Source organism: Hyperolius riggenbachi, chromosome 7 (genome assembly GCF_040937935.1).
Source record: "Hyperolius riggenbachi isolate aHypRig1 chromosome 7, aHypRig1.pri, whole genome shotgun sequence".
Classification (NCBI taxonomy): Eukaryota; Metazoa; Chordata; class Amphibia; order Anura; family Hyperoliidae; genus Hyperolius; species Hyperolius riggenbachi.
In genome coordinates this window covers 62,892,599-62,907,910 of record NC_090652.1, presented here as the reverse complement: position 1 = coordinate 62,907,910, position 15,312 = coordinate 62,892,599, and the positions used below count along the sequence as shown (strand labels likewise).

General features: G+C 43.3%; 1 protein-coding gene across 2 annotated transcripts in view; it reads left to right on the top strand.

The window, feature by feature from the left end:
- Positions 1-6,308: 6,308 nt before the first annotated feature.
- The window catches only part of LOC137525534 (uncharacterized), a 34,241-nt gene continuing 25,237 nt past the window's right edge, over positions 6,309-15,312 (top strand). Inside the window, exons 1-2 of one of the 2 annotated variants that reach the window (XM_068246665.1) lie at positions 6,309-6,410; positions 7,380-7,485. The gene's annotated coding sequence lies outside the window, so the exon portion shown is untranslated. Of the gene's footprint in view, positions 6,416-7,379; positions 7,486-15,312 lie in introns of both variants that reach the window. The other variant, XM_068246666.1, reaches the window with a different exon arrangement.

Below are 15,312 nucleotides of genomic sequence, written 5' to 3'. Positions count from 1 at the left end.
CTTAAAGGACTTCCGAGGCCAAAATGAAGAAAATGACACTTTACCTTTTTATTAGCAGAATCCATGGAGGATGTCCTGCGCGTCCCCCGCTCCGTTCCGCCGTCAATGCAGGCCTTTCCGTTCCCCCAGGGCATGGCCCGACCCCACCGAATGTGTCGCATCGATTCCACCTCTAAGATGGCCGCCGCCTTGATCCGCGGCTGCGCAGTACGCTTTGCCGCGAGTGCGACTGTGCAGCCTTTAGCCCGCCTCCCGCCGCGTAGTGGGTCCCGGCATGCTACCCAAGTGTACGTCGGGCGCTCTCACATCGCTGCGCAGTAGCACTCGCGGCAAAGCGTATTGTGCAGCCGCGGATCAAGGCGGTGGCCATCTTAGAGGTGGAATCGATGCGACCCATTCGGTGGGGTCGGGCCATGCCCTGGGGGAACGGAAAGGCCTGCATTGACGGTGGAACGGAGCGGGGGACGCACAGGACGTCCTCCGTGGATTCTGGTAATAAAAAGGTATAGTGTCATTTTCTTCATTTTGGCCTCGAAAGTCCTGTTTTTAAGCGCCGGCGATTTACAAAATCACCCTAAAAGCGCTTGTGCAATGATTCCCTATGAGAGTGTTCACACATGAGCGGTTCGATGCCACTCCGCTCACCAAAGCGCTGCCTTTACCATTTTTGAGGCGATTTGCCTCAGTGGAAGATATACGGAAATTGCAAAGCGCTTAAAAAATACTTTGTAAAGCAATTTCCCCAGCGCTTTCATTAATAAATACCGTACATTGTATTTATTCATTACCGGGTGAAAGAGTCAGGAAGTGAAACAACAGAATCGCTCTGCAAAAGCGCTTAGAAAAGTGCTTTGTAAAAAATTGCAGTGCACAGACAAGCGCTGGGAGGTGCTAAAAAAATTATGGAAAAAAACTGAAAACCGCTGGCGTCAGCGATTTCGATTTTAGATGTGAACAAAGCCTTAGAAATATTCATCCACTTGTTGTCAGGATAGAAAGTAAATACTACATTAACCACTTCACCACTGAGGGGTTTTACCCCCTGACCACCAGAGCAATTTTCCCCTTTCAGCGCTCCGTCCATTCATTCGTCTATAACTTTATTATTACTTATCGCAATGAAATGAACTATATCTTGTTTTTTCTGCCACCAATTCGGCTTTCTTTAGGTGGGACATTATGCCAAGAATTATTTTATTCTAAATGTGTTTTAATGGGGAAAATAGGAAAAAATGTGGGAAAAATATTATTTTCAGTTTTCGGCCATTATAGTTTTTAAATAATGCATGCTACTGTAATTAAAACCCATGAAATTTATTTGCCCATTATTCCCGATTATAAAACCGTTTAAATTATGTCCCTATCACAATGTTTGGCCCCAATATTTTATTTGGAAATAAAGGTGCATTTTTTTCAGCTTTGCGTCCATCCCTAATTACAAGCCCGTAGTTTATAAAGTAACAGTGTTATACCCTCTTGACATAAATATTTAAAAAGTTCAGTCCCTAAGGTAACTATTTATGTTTTTTTTTTGTTGTATATATATATTTTTTTTAAATTACAAAAAAAAATAATAATTGGGGATTGTGGGAGGTAATGAGTTAATTTATTATGTAAAACAATTTATTTGTGTGTGTAAAATGCATTAGGGTGTAGTTTACTATTTGGACAAAAGATGGCCACAGTGAGTATGTTTACATGCGACCTGTAAGCGACCGGAAGGATGCTTACAGGAAGCAGTAGGAGGCTGGGAGACTCACAATGATCGCGCTGTTTCTGAAAGAAGCAGCAGATCATTGCGGGGGCTTAGATCAACGAACGGGAATGGATTTTCCCGTTCATTGATCTCCGGGCAAGCGGGCGGCAGCGTGCACGAGCGGCAGGTGCGCGCGCACGAGCGGCAGTAGCGCGGACAGCGGTGGGAGCGCAGAAGGTACGGATTTCTCCGTCCCTGGTTTTTTAGGAGGGAAAAAAAGGGACGGAGAAATTCGTACCACCGGGGGTAAAGTGGTTAACTCCTAGCCGACCACTCCAAGTAGAGTGGCGTGAACGCGTCAGCAGCCCCAGGACCAATACACGCCAATTGGCATGGTTTTGCAGGAGATCGCGCACGCCAATTTTTCATCATCTTCTCTTTTAAATAACCTTTCAGCATTTTTCAATTAAAGATGTACCAAATGGAAGGTGAAAAGGTAATTTTTTTTTTTTTTGCCTGTTGGTGGTTTGAAAGGCCTTTTATTGATAAGGTGTAAAAACATCACCTAGGAGAAAACTCAGGAGAAAAAGTGAATTGCATTTGGGCCAAAGTAAATAAACTGACTTCAGTTCCATTAGCATCTCCAGGTCTTTGATGATAATATTTTGGATAATGGTCTGTGAAGTAAAAGAAATGTATTCAAAGAAAAAAATGAGGTATTTTCAAATGACTTTTTTTTTCTTTATCTTAAAAAAATCAGGAAATCGGAAATCATTACAAAATAACAATATAAAAAAACCTGCTACACAAAAAAGTCTTGCCTGATACATAGAAAGTTAGAAATTGAAATATATGTAAAAAAAAAAAAAAAAAAAGAGAAGCATTACACTGAATAACATGCATTTCACAGACTTGTTTCACTCTTTCAAGGGAACCTTAACTGTGGGCCCCCAAAACAATTCACTTACCTGGGGCTTTCCCAAGCCTCCTGCAGCCGTCCTGTGCCTGCGTCGGTCCTTCGATGGCCTCCAGTCTCCCTCCACGGCAAAGTTTCCTTTTCGGCCGACTACCAGTCGTCCTCCGGCAAATCGTCCTCTTCTTCCGCATTCCCCGCCGTAAAGCGCGTCCGCATGACACGTCTTGCGTCATGCGGATGTGCTTTATGGCGCTTTATGGCGGGGAATGCGGAAGAAGAGGACGCTTTGCCAGAGGACGACTGCAAGTCAGCCTAAAACGAAACTTAGCCAAGGAGGGAGACCGGAGGGCATCGAAGAACCGCCGCAGGCACAGGACGGCTGCAGGAGGCTTGGGAAAGCCCCAGGTAAGTGAATTTTTTTTTGCGCCCACAGTTAAGGTTCCCTTTAAGGCCTTGTTCACACTGCGTTGTGCTCGCGCTGTTGCCCGCGATGAGCGATTATTATTTTTTTTTTGTAATTGCTCTACGTGTTATAGGCACTTTCGTAATCGCTTCAGCAGAGCAATTATTTAAATCACTTCTTGAGGACAGTCAGGAAGTGAGTACTTTGCCCCCGGGAATGAATAAATAATATAAAATTAATAAATAAATGAAGCGCCCTGAAAATGGTACATGTAGCGCTTTTGTCAGCGGCAAGCAAGCGGAACACCCCAATGAGAACTATCTAATTGGAATGCATAGTGTAAAGCTGGCTATACACTGGCCCGATTTCCCGCCGATCGACAGCAGATTCGATCACTGGGATCGAATCTGCTGTCAAATCGTTCATGCAACACACTAATTTTTGATCTATTTCAGACCGAAATAGATCGGTCCCGTCAATCGTGCTGTGCGGAAAATTACCGTCAATCACCACGGGTAAGGAGCGCATTGCTATTGGCGTACGACCGACGCAGGTATACATTACCTGAAGCTGGCTCCCGGCATCTTCTCCGCATCGCCTCCCGGCTGGCATCTTCTCCGCATCAGCTTCTGCATCCCGGCATCCGGCATAACTTCCTGTGTCACTGCAGTGACAGCGGAAGTACAAATAGAGGGCGCTCTATTTGAACTTCCGCTGTCACTGGAGTGACAGAAAGTTATGCCGGATGCCGGGATGCGGAAGCTGATGCGGAGAAGATGCCCAGGACCAGGCTTCAGGTAATGTAGGCGGGGGCCCGGGGGGCGACAGCGGCAGTTCAGCAGATTGTGATTGGTTTTAGGCTGAAATCGATTCACAATCTGTTTGCAGTAAAGGCAGCCATACGATCCCTCTCTGATCAGATTCGATCAGAGAGGGATCTATCTGTTGGTCGAATCTGATGGCAAATCGACCAGTATATGGCTACCTTAAGTGCTTTTAGGGCAATTTCTACAAATCTCCTGTGCTTAAAAATTCCAGAAAACGCCACTAGTGTGAAGTTTGTGAACGAGCCCTTACTGCAAGTTTGGTTTGTATACAGTTTCAAAACTTCCACAAAATTTTGGGACGTTAAATAACAATTGTAAACAAGGTATCAAAAAATAAATTAGCACAATAGGAATATTTCTCTTTTTTTGCATGGTCAATTTAGCTTTAGAAAATTAATGATTGATGATCTGATTCACCTGGTTTCTTTTTCTTTTTCTTCTGAAACATAACTTTTTCATGTAAAATAGACTAATATTTACAGTCAGCTTATGCAGGTTTTATCTATACAGAAAGAAGAAAAACAAACAAAAACAAACCTGAAGAAACTAGTCCAGGTTATGTGAAAACAAGTAATAGGAGTTTGATGTTTGTCATGTGGCATGTAATGATGAGTCATAAATACCCTATGTAGACAATATAAACATGCCATTCCTATTACTGCTCACACTTGTTATGCTTTCCATGTGAAGCAGACTTTGCTTAGGTAAAGTTAAGCAAAAAAATGAGTTCTCTCTTTTAGTTAATGGGTATTACTTTTATTGGGAGATCAGCCAAAATAACTTATTCAACATGGCCTGTAAAATAAAAAACATACACCGACTGTTATTATTTCAATGACAACAATTGCAAAAATTAGCAAGCAACACTGATTCCAATGACATGCTGCAGCTGACCACACCTCTACATGGCACAGCCAGGCACCCAGGTATTCAGGCATGCATTAAAAGGTTTGAACATTCTCATTGGCCTGTGAAAACATTAAAAGATTTGAACATACTGATTGGGCTGTGAAGAGTAGCAGCACTCTCATGAGCCATCACTATGTTCTCCCCTTGTGTATGGAAGTTACTAGTGTAAACCGGGGGCATTGTGTTGCATGTCCTTACCCTGTCTCTGAGCTGCCGTGCAGAGTAACATAGGAGACCAGGGATGCTCAAATAACCAGTTTGGATGGAATCTGAACAGGTGTTATTCGGACTTCATCCTGCTAATTAATTTACCTTTGCGGGTGGGCGAGGGGGGTTAATTTTACCCATCAGCCGTCTTCTTCGCCTCCCACATTGTGTTCCAATCCAGCGTCATGTGACCATACACTTCAATCCGGAAGGAGGAAGTGTTTGTAATCACATGACGCCGGATTGGAATGCATTGTGGGAGGCACCGAGGGACGAGCGAAGAAGACGGCTGATGGGTAAGATTAACCCCCCCCTCACCCACCCGCATAGGTGAATTAATTAGCAGGATGAAATCTGAATAACACTTATTCGAATTTCATCCTAACTCATTATTTGAGCATCCCTGGAGGAGACTAATTCACCTATGTTTAATGCCCATTTGAAAAACTACATTTACTTAATTTTTCAATGGGATGACTAGGAATCAGCCATCTTCACAGATGGATTATGATGGATTTTCACTAACATACAGTTAAAGGGGAACGGAAGTTAGGCCCAGTGCACACCAAAACCGCTAGCAGATCCGCAAAACGCTAGGCATTTTTGTGAGCAGATTTCAGAGCGATTCTAGGCATGTTTAGAGACATTTACATTTTGGAGCGTTTTTGTGTAGCAGATTACAAATATTGTTACAGTAAAAGCTGTTACTGAACAGCTTCTGTAACAAAAACGCCTGGAAAACCGCTCTGATCTAGCGTTTTCAAGAGCGGTTTGAGCTTTTCCTATACTTTACATTGAGGCAGAAACGCTTCTGCAAACCACAAAAGTGCTGCAGGAGGCACGTTTGTAGTTTGCTAAAAACCTCAAACCGCTGGTTTGCACCATCTCATTAAAATTACATTAGCCAAGCGTTTTCACAGGTGGAAGCAGTTTGCGAAACGCTTCAAAAAACGCTCGGTGTGCACCAGGCCTAAGAGGTATACAGAGGCTGCCATATTTATTTCCTTTTAATCAATACCAGTTGCCTGGCAGCCCTGCTGGTCTATTTCTCTGCAATAGTATCTGAATAACACCAGAAACAAGCATGCAGCTAGTCTTGTCAGATCTGACTTTAAAGTCTGAAACACCTGATCTGCTGCATGCTTGTTCAGGGGCTATGGCTAATAGTATTAGAGGCAGAGGATCAGCAGGGCTGCCAGGCAACTGGTATTGCTTAGATGGAAATAAATATGGCAGCCTCCATATCCCTCTCTCTTCAGTTGTTCTTTAAATGCCAAGCTGAGTTCCCAATAGCTGTCATGTGATCTGTGACATCAATTCCTGGGCAACAGGTGTCTTCTTGCATGACAACAAGGACGTTGCTTCCCTTTGCATCTCTGCAGTACAACCTCCAGAACCACTAATGACTGATTTTGTGAATAACCTGGGGCTGAGGCCACAGTTTAAGAAATAGTATAGTAATTTTTATAATAATTAGCATTATAACAATAATAATATATTTTTTTAATGGAGGCTGACATTTTTATTTCCTTTTTTTTACAATGAGTTTTTATTGTTTGATTCACAGCATACACAAAATATAGAGCGCTTAAATCACTGTCTGTTTGTGTAGTGATATCTCTCTCTCCTTGCAGTGCTGGGTCCCCCATTTGATTAACAGCTAGCGCTCTATCTGCATTGAGTTTGTATGTTCTCCCTATGTGTGTGGATTTCCCCTTGGCACTCTGGTTTCCTCCCACATCCCCAAAACATATAAATAATGTAATTGGCTTCCCCTAAGTTGGCCCTAGACTATGATACTATAGTATTATGGCAGGGACTAGATTGTGAGAGGTCGGTTCTATATAAATACCTTCAAGAAATACCAACACTATAGTATATGTATAAGGTCATGGATTAATAATAACACCAACAATAAAAATATCAAGTATTATTATTATATTTTTTTTCTACCATGGGGTCCAGGTTTGAAGCATGTGGACATTTTACTCATTTTTTTTCAACTGATGCATAAAGTAAATAGACCTTATTTGAGGTTGAAAAAAAATATAAATACAAATTTCTGTTATTCAAAGTAACTACAGGGGGATCTCTCTTTAAATAACTTGACAACAATCGATGAGGATTTATCAGACACGTTTTATTATTTCTCTTACTTAGAAATAGGAAAATTCCCTATCGTGCGGCTTTAATGAAATTTACATTTGAATTGAAGAAATGTATGCGTGCCGTCATGCTTTAGCCTGACCGATATTACACCCACCTAGCAACAAAGTCTTGCTCCCTGGAAAGATAAATAGAGGAACCTCTGTGTTTGTGTTTCTAGCAATTATGAAATGTCACTGAACTGGATGGATAAGTTTTACCTTTGCATAAAGAATGACATTCAGAAAAAAATTGCTTTTTTTCTACTGATTACAGTATTCCTTGGAAATATGATATCCCCCTTCAGTGTGTAATGCTGGGGATTATACACAACACCAAAAAGAGAAGAAGGACTGTTAGTGAACGGAACCGGAGCTCACAGGTAAGGCAGAGAATCGCTGTGCGCGGTGGATGGGGGCTGCAGGAACCGGGGGTGACTAGAGGGGTTTTTGGGTTATACCATTAATACTGGGGACATCACATCTGGGACTTCATTTCTAACCTCTATTTTTTTTTTTTTTTTGAATCATCCATTTTAGATGGCTAAGACAAAGTTTATTTTTTCAAAAGAGTTTCATCTCAAGGTTAAGCCCCCTATTCACGGCACATTCGCCATGTTCTTCTTCCGTTGCAGTCTTGGAAGAGTGATCGTGCATTAGAAATGAGTAAACAACCTTTATTGTATGAAAACTCACATGGATGCATTTAAAAAAACATGTAAAAGGAAAAAAAAAAATCTTAAAGTGGATCCGAGATGAACTTTTACTCATTGCATAATTGTGTTCCTTTCCTACTGTTTATAGGGCATTCCTCAACCCAAATACTTTTTTGTTTTTGTTTTAATACTCTAATTCCCTATAAACTAAATAAACTACGCCCACAGGTTTTCAGAGAGCCTTGGTAGTAGCAAGGGCTCATGGTAGCTCAGTCTGGGCAGGAGGAGGAGGAACTGTTACTAGCCATTGATTTCAGAGGCAGAGGGGAGGAGGGAGGAGGGGGCTCGCTACATGATAGCCGCTGCTCAGCGGCATCCCCCCGCCCTCTTCGATCGCCCTCGGCGATCTCCTATCAGGAAATCCCGTTCAAAGAAGGGGATTTCCTGGAGGGCTTCCCCCGTCGCCATGGCGATGGGCGGGATGACGTCACCGACGTCACTGACGTCGGGACGTCATTGGGAGTCCCGGGCCACCCCTCGGCGCTGCCTGGCACTGATTGGCCAGGCAGCGCACGAGGTCGGGGGGGGGCCGCGCGCCGCACCGGATAGCGGCGATCGGGCGCGCGGCGGCGGCGATCAGGGTGCTGGCGCAGCTAGCAAAGTGCTAGCTGCGTCCAGCAAAAAAAAATTAAACAAATCGGCCCAGCAGGGCCTGAGTGGCACCCTCCGGCGGCTTACCCCGAACTACGTTCGGGGTTACCGCCAAGGAGGTTAAGTGGGAGCAGCTGACCAAAAACGAATTACATTAGTACATAGCAAGGAAATGAGCAGCGCTACTTAAAAACAGACTAGTGCCTACCTGCAAAAGAGTGCAAGCCCCACTTGTGGGGTTGAATACACACCGAGCATACACATGACCTGTCTACCACTAGAGGAGGATGTTGGTTTCCATTAACAGCTTGCATGCAACCTATTAAGTACTCGTCCCTCCCACTGCAAAGAAGTCAATCCTCCATGGGAGGGGCCTAACACTAACTAAATCCTAACCTATGTATATGCATAGCCTGGTTGCGGCTAATCAAATAAAATTGAAAATTGAAAATTGCGCAAAAGGTGGATCAGCGCAACACCAGGCCGCCTCCAAATGGCCTCCATCAGAGATGTGCTGAGCCCCCCCAGGAACTACAAACGCACCTTGAACCCAAACAGAAGCTCTGCATATACACCAAAAGCATGGCTGTTAAGTGGGAGCAGCTGACCAAAAACGAATTACATTAGTACATAGCAAGGAAATGAGCAACGCTACTTAAAAACAGACTAGTGCCTACCTGCAAAAGAGTGCAAGCCCGACTTGTGGGGTCGAATACACACCGAGCATACACATGACCTGTCTACCACTAGAGGAGGATGTTGGTTTCCATTAACAGCTTGCATGCAACCTATTAAGTACTCGTCCCTCCCACTGCGAAGAAGTCAATCCTCCATGGGAGGGGCCTAACACTAACTAAATCCTAACCTATGTATATGCATAGCCTGGGTGCGGCTAATCAAATAAAATCGAAAATTTAAAATTGCGCAAAAGCTGGATCAGCGCAACACCAGGCCTCCTCCGAATGGCCTCCATCAGAGATGCGCTGAGCCCCCCCAGGAACTACAAACGCACCTTGAACCCAAACAGAAGCTCTGCATATACACCAAAAGCATGGCTGTTATGTGGGAGCAGCTGACCAAAAACGAATTACATTAGTACATAGCAAGGAAATGAGCAGCCGTCTAACAGTCTCCCGAGCGCCGCTGGTAGACTGGAGCTCCGCCTTCCAAGCAGGAGATGCGTGCGCAGCCTGGGTGCGATCTCCTGCACAAGCCAGCTCCAGGACCTGACACCTATTGGCGTTAGGCGGTCCTGGGGCTGCCGCCGCAGTCACGCGCATTGGCGTGAGTAGGTGTCCAGGTAGATAAATTTAGCTAAATTGGAATATTGTTCTAGTGAATAAACATAATCTTGCCTCAATAAGTATTGCTAGTAGGACTGGAATTATACAAACAGTATATCTATCATTTTGTTGTTGTTATTATTATTATTACTACAGTAAAGTTTGGCTATCCAGCAATGTCGGGAATCTGCTAATGCCGGATAATCTGCTTTCTGGTTACTAGGGACTTGATGTTAAAAATAGGCCTAGCTAATACAGTCCTATACCCCACTCCATATACATACCATGAACTCTGTATTAAATGTAATAATACAGTAACTGAATGTATAACCATGGAGCCAAATCTTTAAGCACAACAGAGCCCACAAACAGCCTAAAAGGTTGGCCTTCACCACCGTGGGTACCAGGGGCATAGCAATAGGGGTTGCAGAGGTTTGCAGCCGCATCAGGGCCCTTGGGCCAGAGGGGCCCCAAAGGGCCCTCCCTCAACTACAGTATCAGCTCTCTATTTGTCCTGTTCTCATAATAGTCACTTCTGTAGATACTTGGAATAGTGGTAATCATTAACAAACTGCTCCCCACCCCCTTCTTGCACCTCTGATAATGTAGTTGCTGTTGGCAGGTTTGGGTGCTCCGTATTAATTGTTATGTATAAAGTGCTTGGGTGGTCCCATTGTACAACTTGCAGCGGTGCCCACAGCTCCTTAGCTACACCACTGGTGGGTACCGCTGGTCATTTGTGCTGGTTGGTTGAGGCTGCTGGTTAGTTGAGTTTCGGATAACCAGTAATCTACTGAATTGTTGTTATTATTATTATTACTACTATTTCTCTGCCTGGAAATGATTCTCCTCTTTCTAAGAAATTGGCAGTTCCATTGGCCCTGCTTATATGCAATTTATAGGGAGTGGCATGGCATGGCTTGAGTGAGGGCATTGGCCAGTGGTAGTATGGGATTATACCCTGTCCAGAAGACACTCTTTTGTTTGTAAAATAATGGACATGTCACCACGTTTCTCCAGAGTCCTTTACTATTTAATAAATAAGGCACCTGCTATTTTCTTAGAGTAAACATGTATTGTTCATTTTTTAAAGCAAATAGTTTCTTTCCATGAAAGGGGAGGAAAGGAAAATTACAATGTACTGTCTGTGTGCCATAATTAGCAATGTAGAATTGTATGTTAGGCGCAGCCTATGCACAATATACCCTACTACCTAGGTCCTCAGCACGTTGTATGTGTACCCCTGTGTACCTACTTAGATCAGGTTTAGGGGCTACTTGAACTTGTCATAGTCAATCTATTACAGCGAGATTTGGAATATATATAAAAAAAAGAACACAGAAAAAAAAAATTCTCCTAGGAAATAATTTTTGAACTTATTTGAAAATAACTTTTCAGCATTTTGCAGTTGAAAAAGTACCAAAAAGTAGATGAAAAGTACTATCAGTAAAATGTTGAGTATTTCATTGTTTACTGGTGGTTTAAGTATCATTTTATTTACATGGTGTGAAAATATCACCTAGGAGAAAACTCGGGAGAAAAAAAAAATAATTCAATATGGGCCACAGTGTCTTACAAATGTTTTATTTCTGTTATATTTTCTCCATTCTAAGTCTAACTTGTGTGAGCTGATATTAAAATTTTTGAAATGTTCTTTTTCCCTCTCCCTTTTAACACTACCGCCACATAACCTAGAGTAGATTTGAACTAAATCAATCAAAACTGTTTTCATTGCATTTTCATTGGCCCTGAACTAACCTTGAAGGAGCTGTGCAGGGATCCAGTCTGGGCAGATCCTCAGTCCAATGCACTAAGTTCTCCTGGGCAAAATATGATTTGACATCTAAAAATGTGTCAGCTTTTAATGTTTCCATCAGATAAAAATGCCTGTAAAAATAGATGCATTCCATCAAGCACGAGTGTGACCTCCATAGTGGAGGACAGAGACACCCACTAATGAAAATTAAAAAAAAAAATTAAAGTGAATCTGAATTGAAAATAAACTAATGAGATAATGAATTGAATGTGTTTCCAGTACAGACAGAGTTAAGAAACTTCAGTTGTTATCTATGCAAAAGAGCTTTTCTGAGCTCTCAGACCCAACAGTGTTGTCTTCTAAAGCACCTACAGGGGTTGGACAAAATAATGGAAACACCTTGAAAATCAACAAAATTTATTTTAATATGGTGTAGGTCCACCTTTTGCGGCAATACCAGCCTCAATTCTCTGAGATATTGATTCATGCAAATTTTGAATTGTTTCCAAAGGAATTGTAGCCCATTCCTCAGTTAAAACACCCTCTAGTTCTTTTAGAGACGATGGCGGCAAAAATCGACTTCTTACTTGAATCTCTAATAATGACCATAAATGCTCAATAATGTTGAGGTCTGGGGATTGTGATTGCCAGATGAGATACTCAACTTCATTTGAGTGTTCCTCGTGCCATTCTTTAACAATTCTAGCTGTATTGATTGGGGTATTATCATCTTGAAATATGGCATTTCCCTCCGGAAACAGTTCTTGAGCCATAGGATGAACTTGGTCGCCCAAAATTCCTAAATAGTCTCGGCTGTTAATTCTTCCATGAAGGGAAATCATTGGCCTGGCGATTTCCAAGAAATAGCACCCCAGATTATCACAGAACCCCCGCCATGTTTTACGGTAGGGAGGAGGCAGTCTGGATGAAATGCTTCTTTTGGCTTTCTCCAAACGTACACTCGGCCGGAGGTCGGAAATAAGGTAAACAATGATTCCTCAGAGAAAATCACATTTTTTTACTGCTCGAGGGACCAACTCTGGTGGTTTCTACACCACTCTAAATGCTTTGAAACATTTATCTTTGAGAGAAGAGGTTTTCTAATTGCAGTTCTTCCATGGAAACTTCCAAGTAATGACTGCCTTTGAAAGAGAAGGAAAAACGTCCTCAGCAAAGCACAGCTGTGGCCAAAAGTTGAAGTTGTCTGAGAGAGACCGTCGGACTCTAAATGGAATTGTTAGTAAAACTCACAAGACCACGGCTCCTAAAATCACTGCAGAGCTGAATGAACACCTACAGAACCCAGTTTCCACAAAAACTTTTCCCAGAGTGTGCGCTCCACTAATAAAGCTAGCGTGACATGCTAGCTGGAGTCGCGCTGGGAGCACAGATTTGGAGAGCGAGCGAAGGGGGAGTGAGTTGGGATAGACAGGGGAAGTGCCTGCTTCCCCTGTCCATCCCAACTCACCCCCCCCCCCCTCAGCTCGCTCTCCAAATCGGCACTCCCAGCGCAACTCCAGCTAGCATGTCCCGCTAGCTTTATTAGTGGAGCGCACACGCTGGGAAGGGAGGAGGCGGGGGAGTGTTCGTTCTTATACATTTATTGTGCGACGGCAGAACGGAAGATTACAGGACATACTGTGCATGTTCAGCGCAGTATGTCCTGGTCTGGGGTCAGGAAAGTCGGCCGGTACCGGAAGCTGTAGGAACCGAGCGGGGGCCGACAGCAGGGAGCGAGGGAACTGGTGAGTATGTGCTTTTTTCCCCCTATGCATAGCAGCATTTGTTTTATCCTTTAAAGAGGAGCTGTACTAAAAATACTGTAAATAATGTAAAAAATCTGAAATCTTTCCTTACCCTTTCTTCTCCAAGTTAAAGTGAACCTCCGGACTAAAAATCTACTCAGCAGAACTGAAAAGGCTTGGTGTTTCTTTAACAGTTTCACAGCATCAGAACTTTGTTTTTCTTACCAAAGCATCATTTTTAGCTGCATTTTTAGCTAATCTCCACCCATCAAAGAAAACTGCCCGGGCTTTTTTTCCCCTGATGCTGGGCAGAGCATGATGGGATTTCCTATGTTGCTATTCATGTTGCCTAGCAACTGGGAGAGGTGCCCAGGACACAGGACAGTTGGAACTGTGTCTCATGCTCCCTGTCACCTCCTTTCAACCAAAAAGATGACTGCCCCCATAAAATCACAAACATTTACCTGTTCTTTTAAAACAGTGTGGGTAAGAGATTATATTACCTATCTATTGTAATTAACATAACTAATGTAACTTAATGACAGTATGTTTGTTTAGGCTGGAGTTCCTCTTTAAGTATGGTCCAGTGTTAGTCATGGAGCAGATATGCTGTGTACATATGCTCTGGCTGCCGATGAGTTAGACGCAAGGTGAGCTGAATGAATGCTCTCCCTCCTGCCGCTAAACTCCCCGGCAGTGTTCAATACTATTCCCTCTCCGAGTTGTCGCAACTTGGAGGGAGGTGTAATTCAGGTTTTGGCAATTGCTGGAGCCCCGCATTAATCTTGCATGCCCCTCGCAGCATTACTTTGATGCTATGGGGCACCTAGTTTCAGCATCCGGTGCTGAGTGTTGTGCGCTGAAACAACTCGCTTTGGATATGTTGATTTTAAACCAGCAAACATTATGACTTATTGTACATGTTTTTTGCAAGCTTTTAAAACTTTAAGTCTCTTCTTTAATCATGATACAGAACTGGATCAGAACTGTACAAAAGTAATGTTATATCTTTTATATGTACCGTTTACAAACAAAGGGGTCCAGCAGTCTCTGAGCAGTGTACCTTGTGAGTGTTTGCCGGACCACTATAAGTGAAGTGAGCCCAGCGATCCTGACCCTATCTGTTGGGCTCCATCAAGTGCCATTTAGTCCTAATAATCAGCAGCCTTGTTCACCTAATAGCCAGGACTTTTGGAAGTTAACAAACCTCTAACTGTTCACTAAAAGATCATAAAAGAAGGTGGTTGTCCAAAGATTTTAAGTGAATTAGTGCCTTTTGTTGATATTAGAGTATCATTCAAATATTTGTTTACTTCTCATGGCCCACCATATAAGAAATAGAATGCTGTCTCTCAGGGATGAGTGAGCAAAATTTTGTGAAAAGTTAAAATCTGTACCCGTGTGTGTGCAATGAGTGGGCCTGCAACAGAGAGGGTTAAAGTACCCCTGAAATGAGAGGGGGATTGATTATGTGCCATTGTTTGAATGGTGCTGTGACATAAGTCACATGTCACAGCACCATTCTCTCAGTCCAGTGCCCCCAGGGATCCCCGTTCTAATCAACTGAAATCTAGAATGTCAAATATGGGTGGGGAGGAAATGGCAGTTATCCTCCCTGATCACACCGCTGCACAATTCACCTACTCCTGTATACTCCTGGATCCCTTTCCTGACTTTTCCAACCTGCCAGCTCTCCCATTCTGCCACTGTGTCCTCTTGTAGCTGCTAGCATCTTCACCGCTATGGTGCTGACCCGGAAGTACTTTTGGGTTACTTCCTGGCCAGTACCATAGCGGTGAAGATGCTGGCAGATACAGGGGGGCCACTGTGGTGGAAAGGGAGAGCTGACAGGGGAAAAAACAGCGAAGGGATCCTTGAGTAGGTGAGTTGTGTTGTGATACTTTTTTTTTTCAAGTCTTAAAACATTGGTACAAGAGTACTTTATTACTTGCATCACCTCATCTTGCCCCTGTGTACCATGCTGTGCTGCATTCTACTGACACTTCCTCCTTCACATTGGAAGTACTGGCTGTAAAGGAGGAAGTGTCAGTAGGATGGAGGGCAACATGCAGCACCAAGACAAGAGGGGGTGGTACAGATAACTTAACCCTCTCTGTCA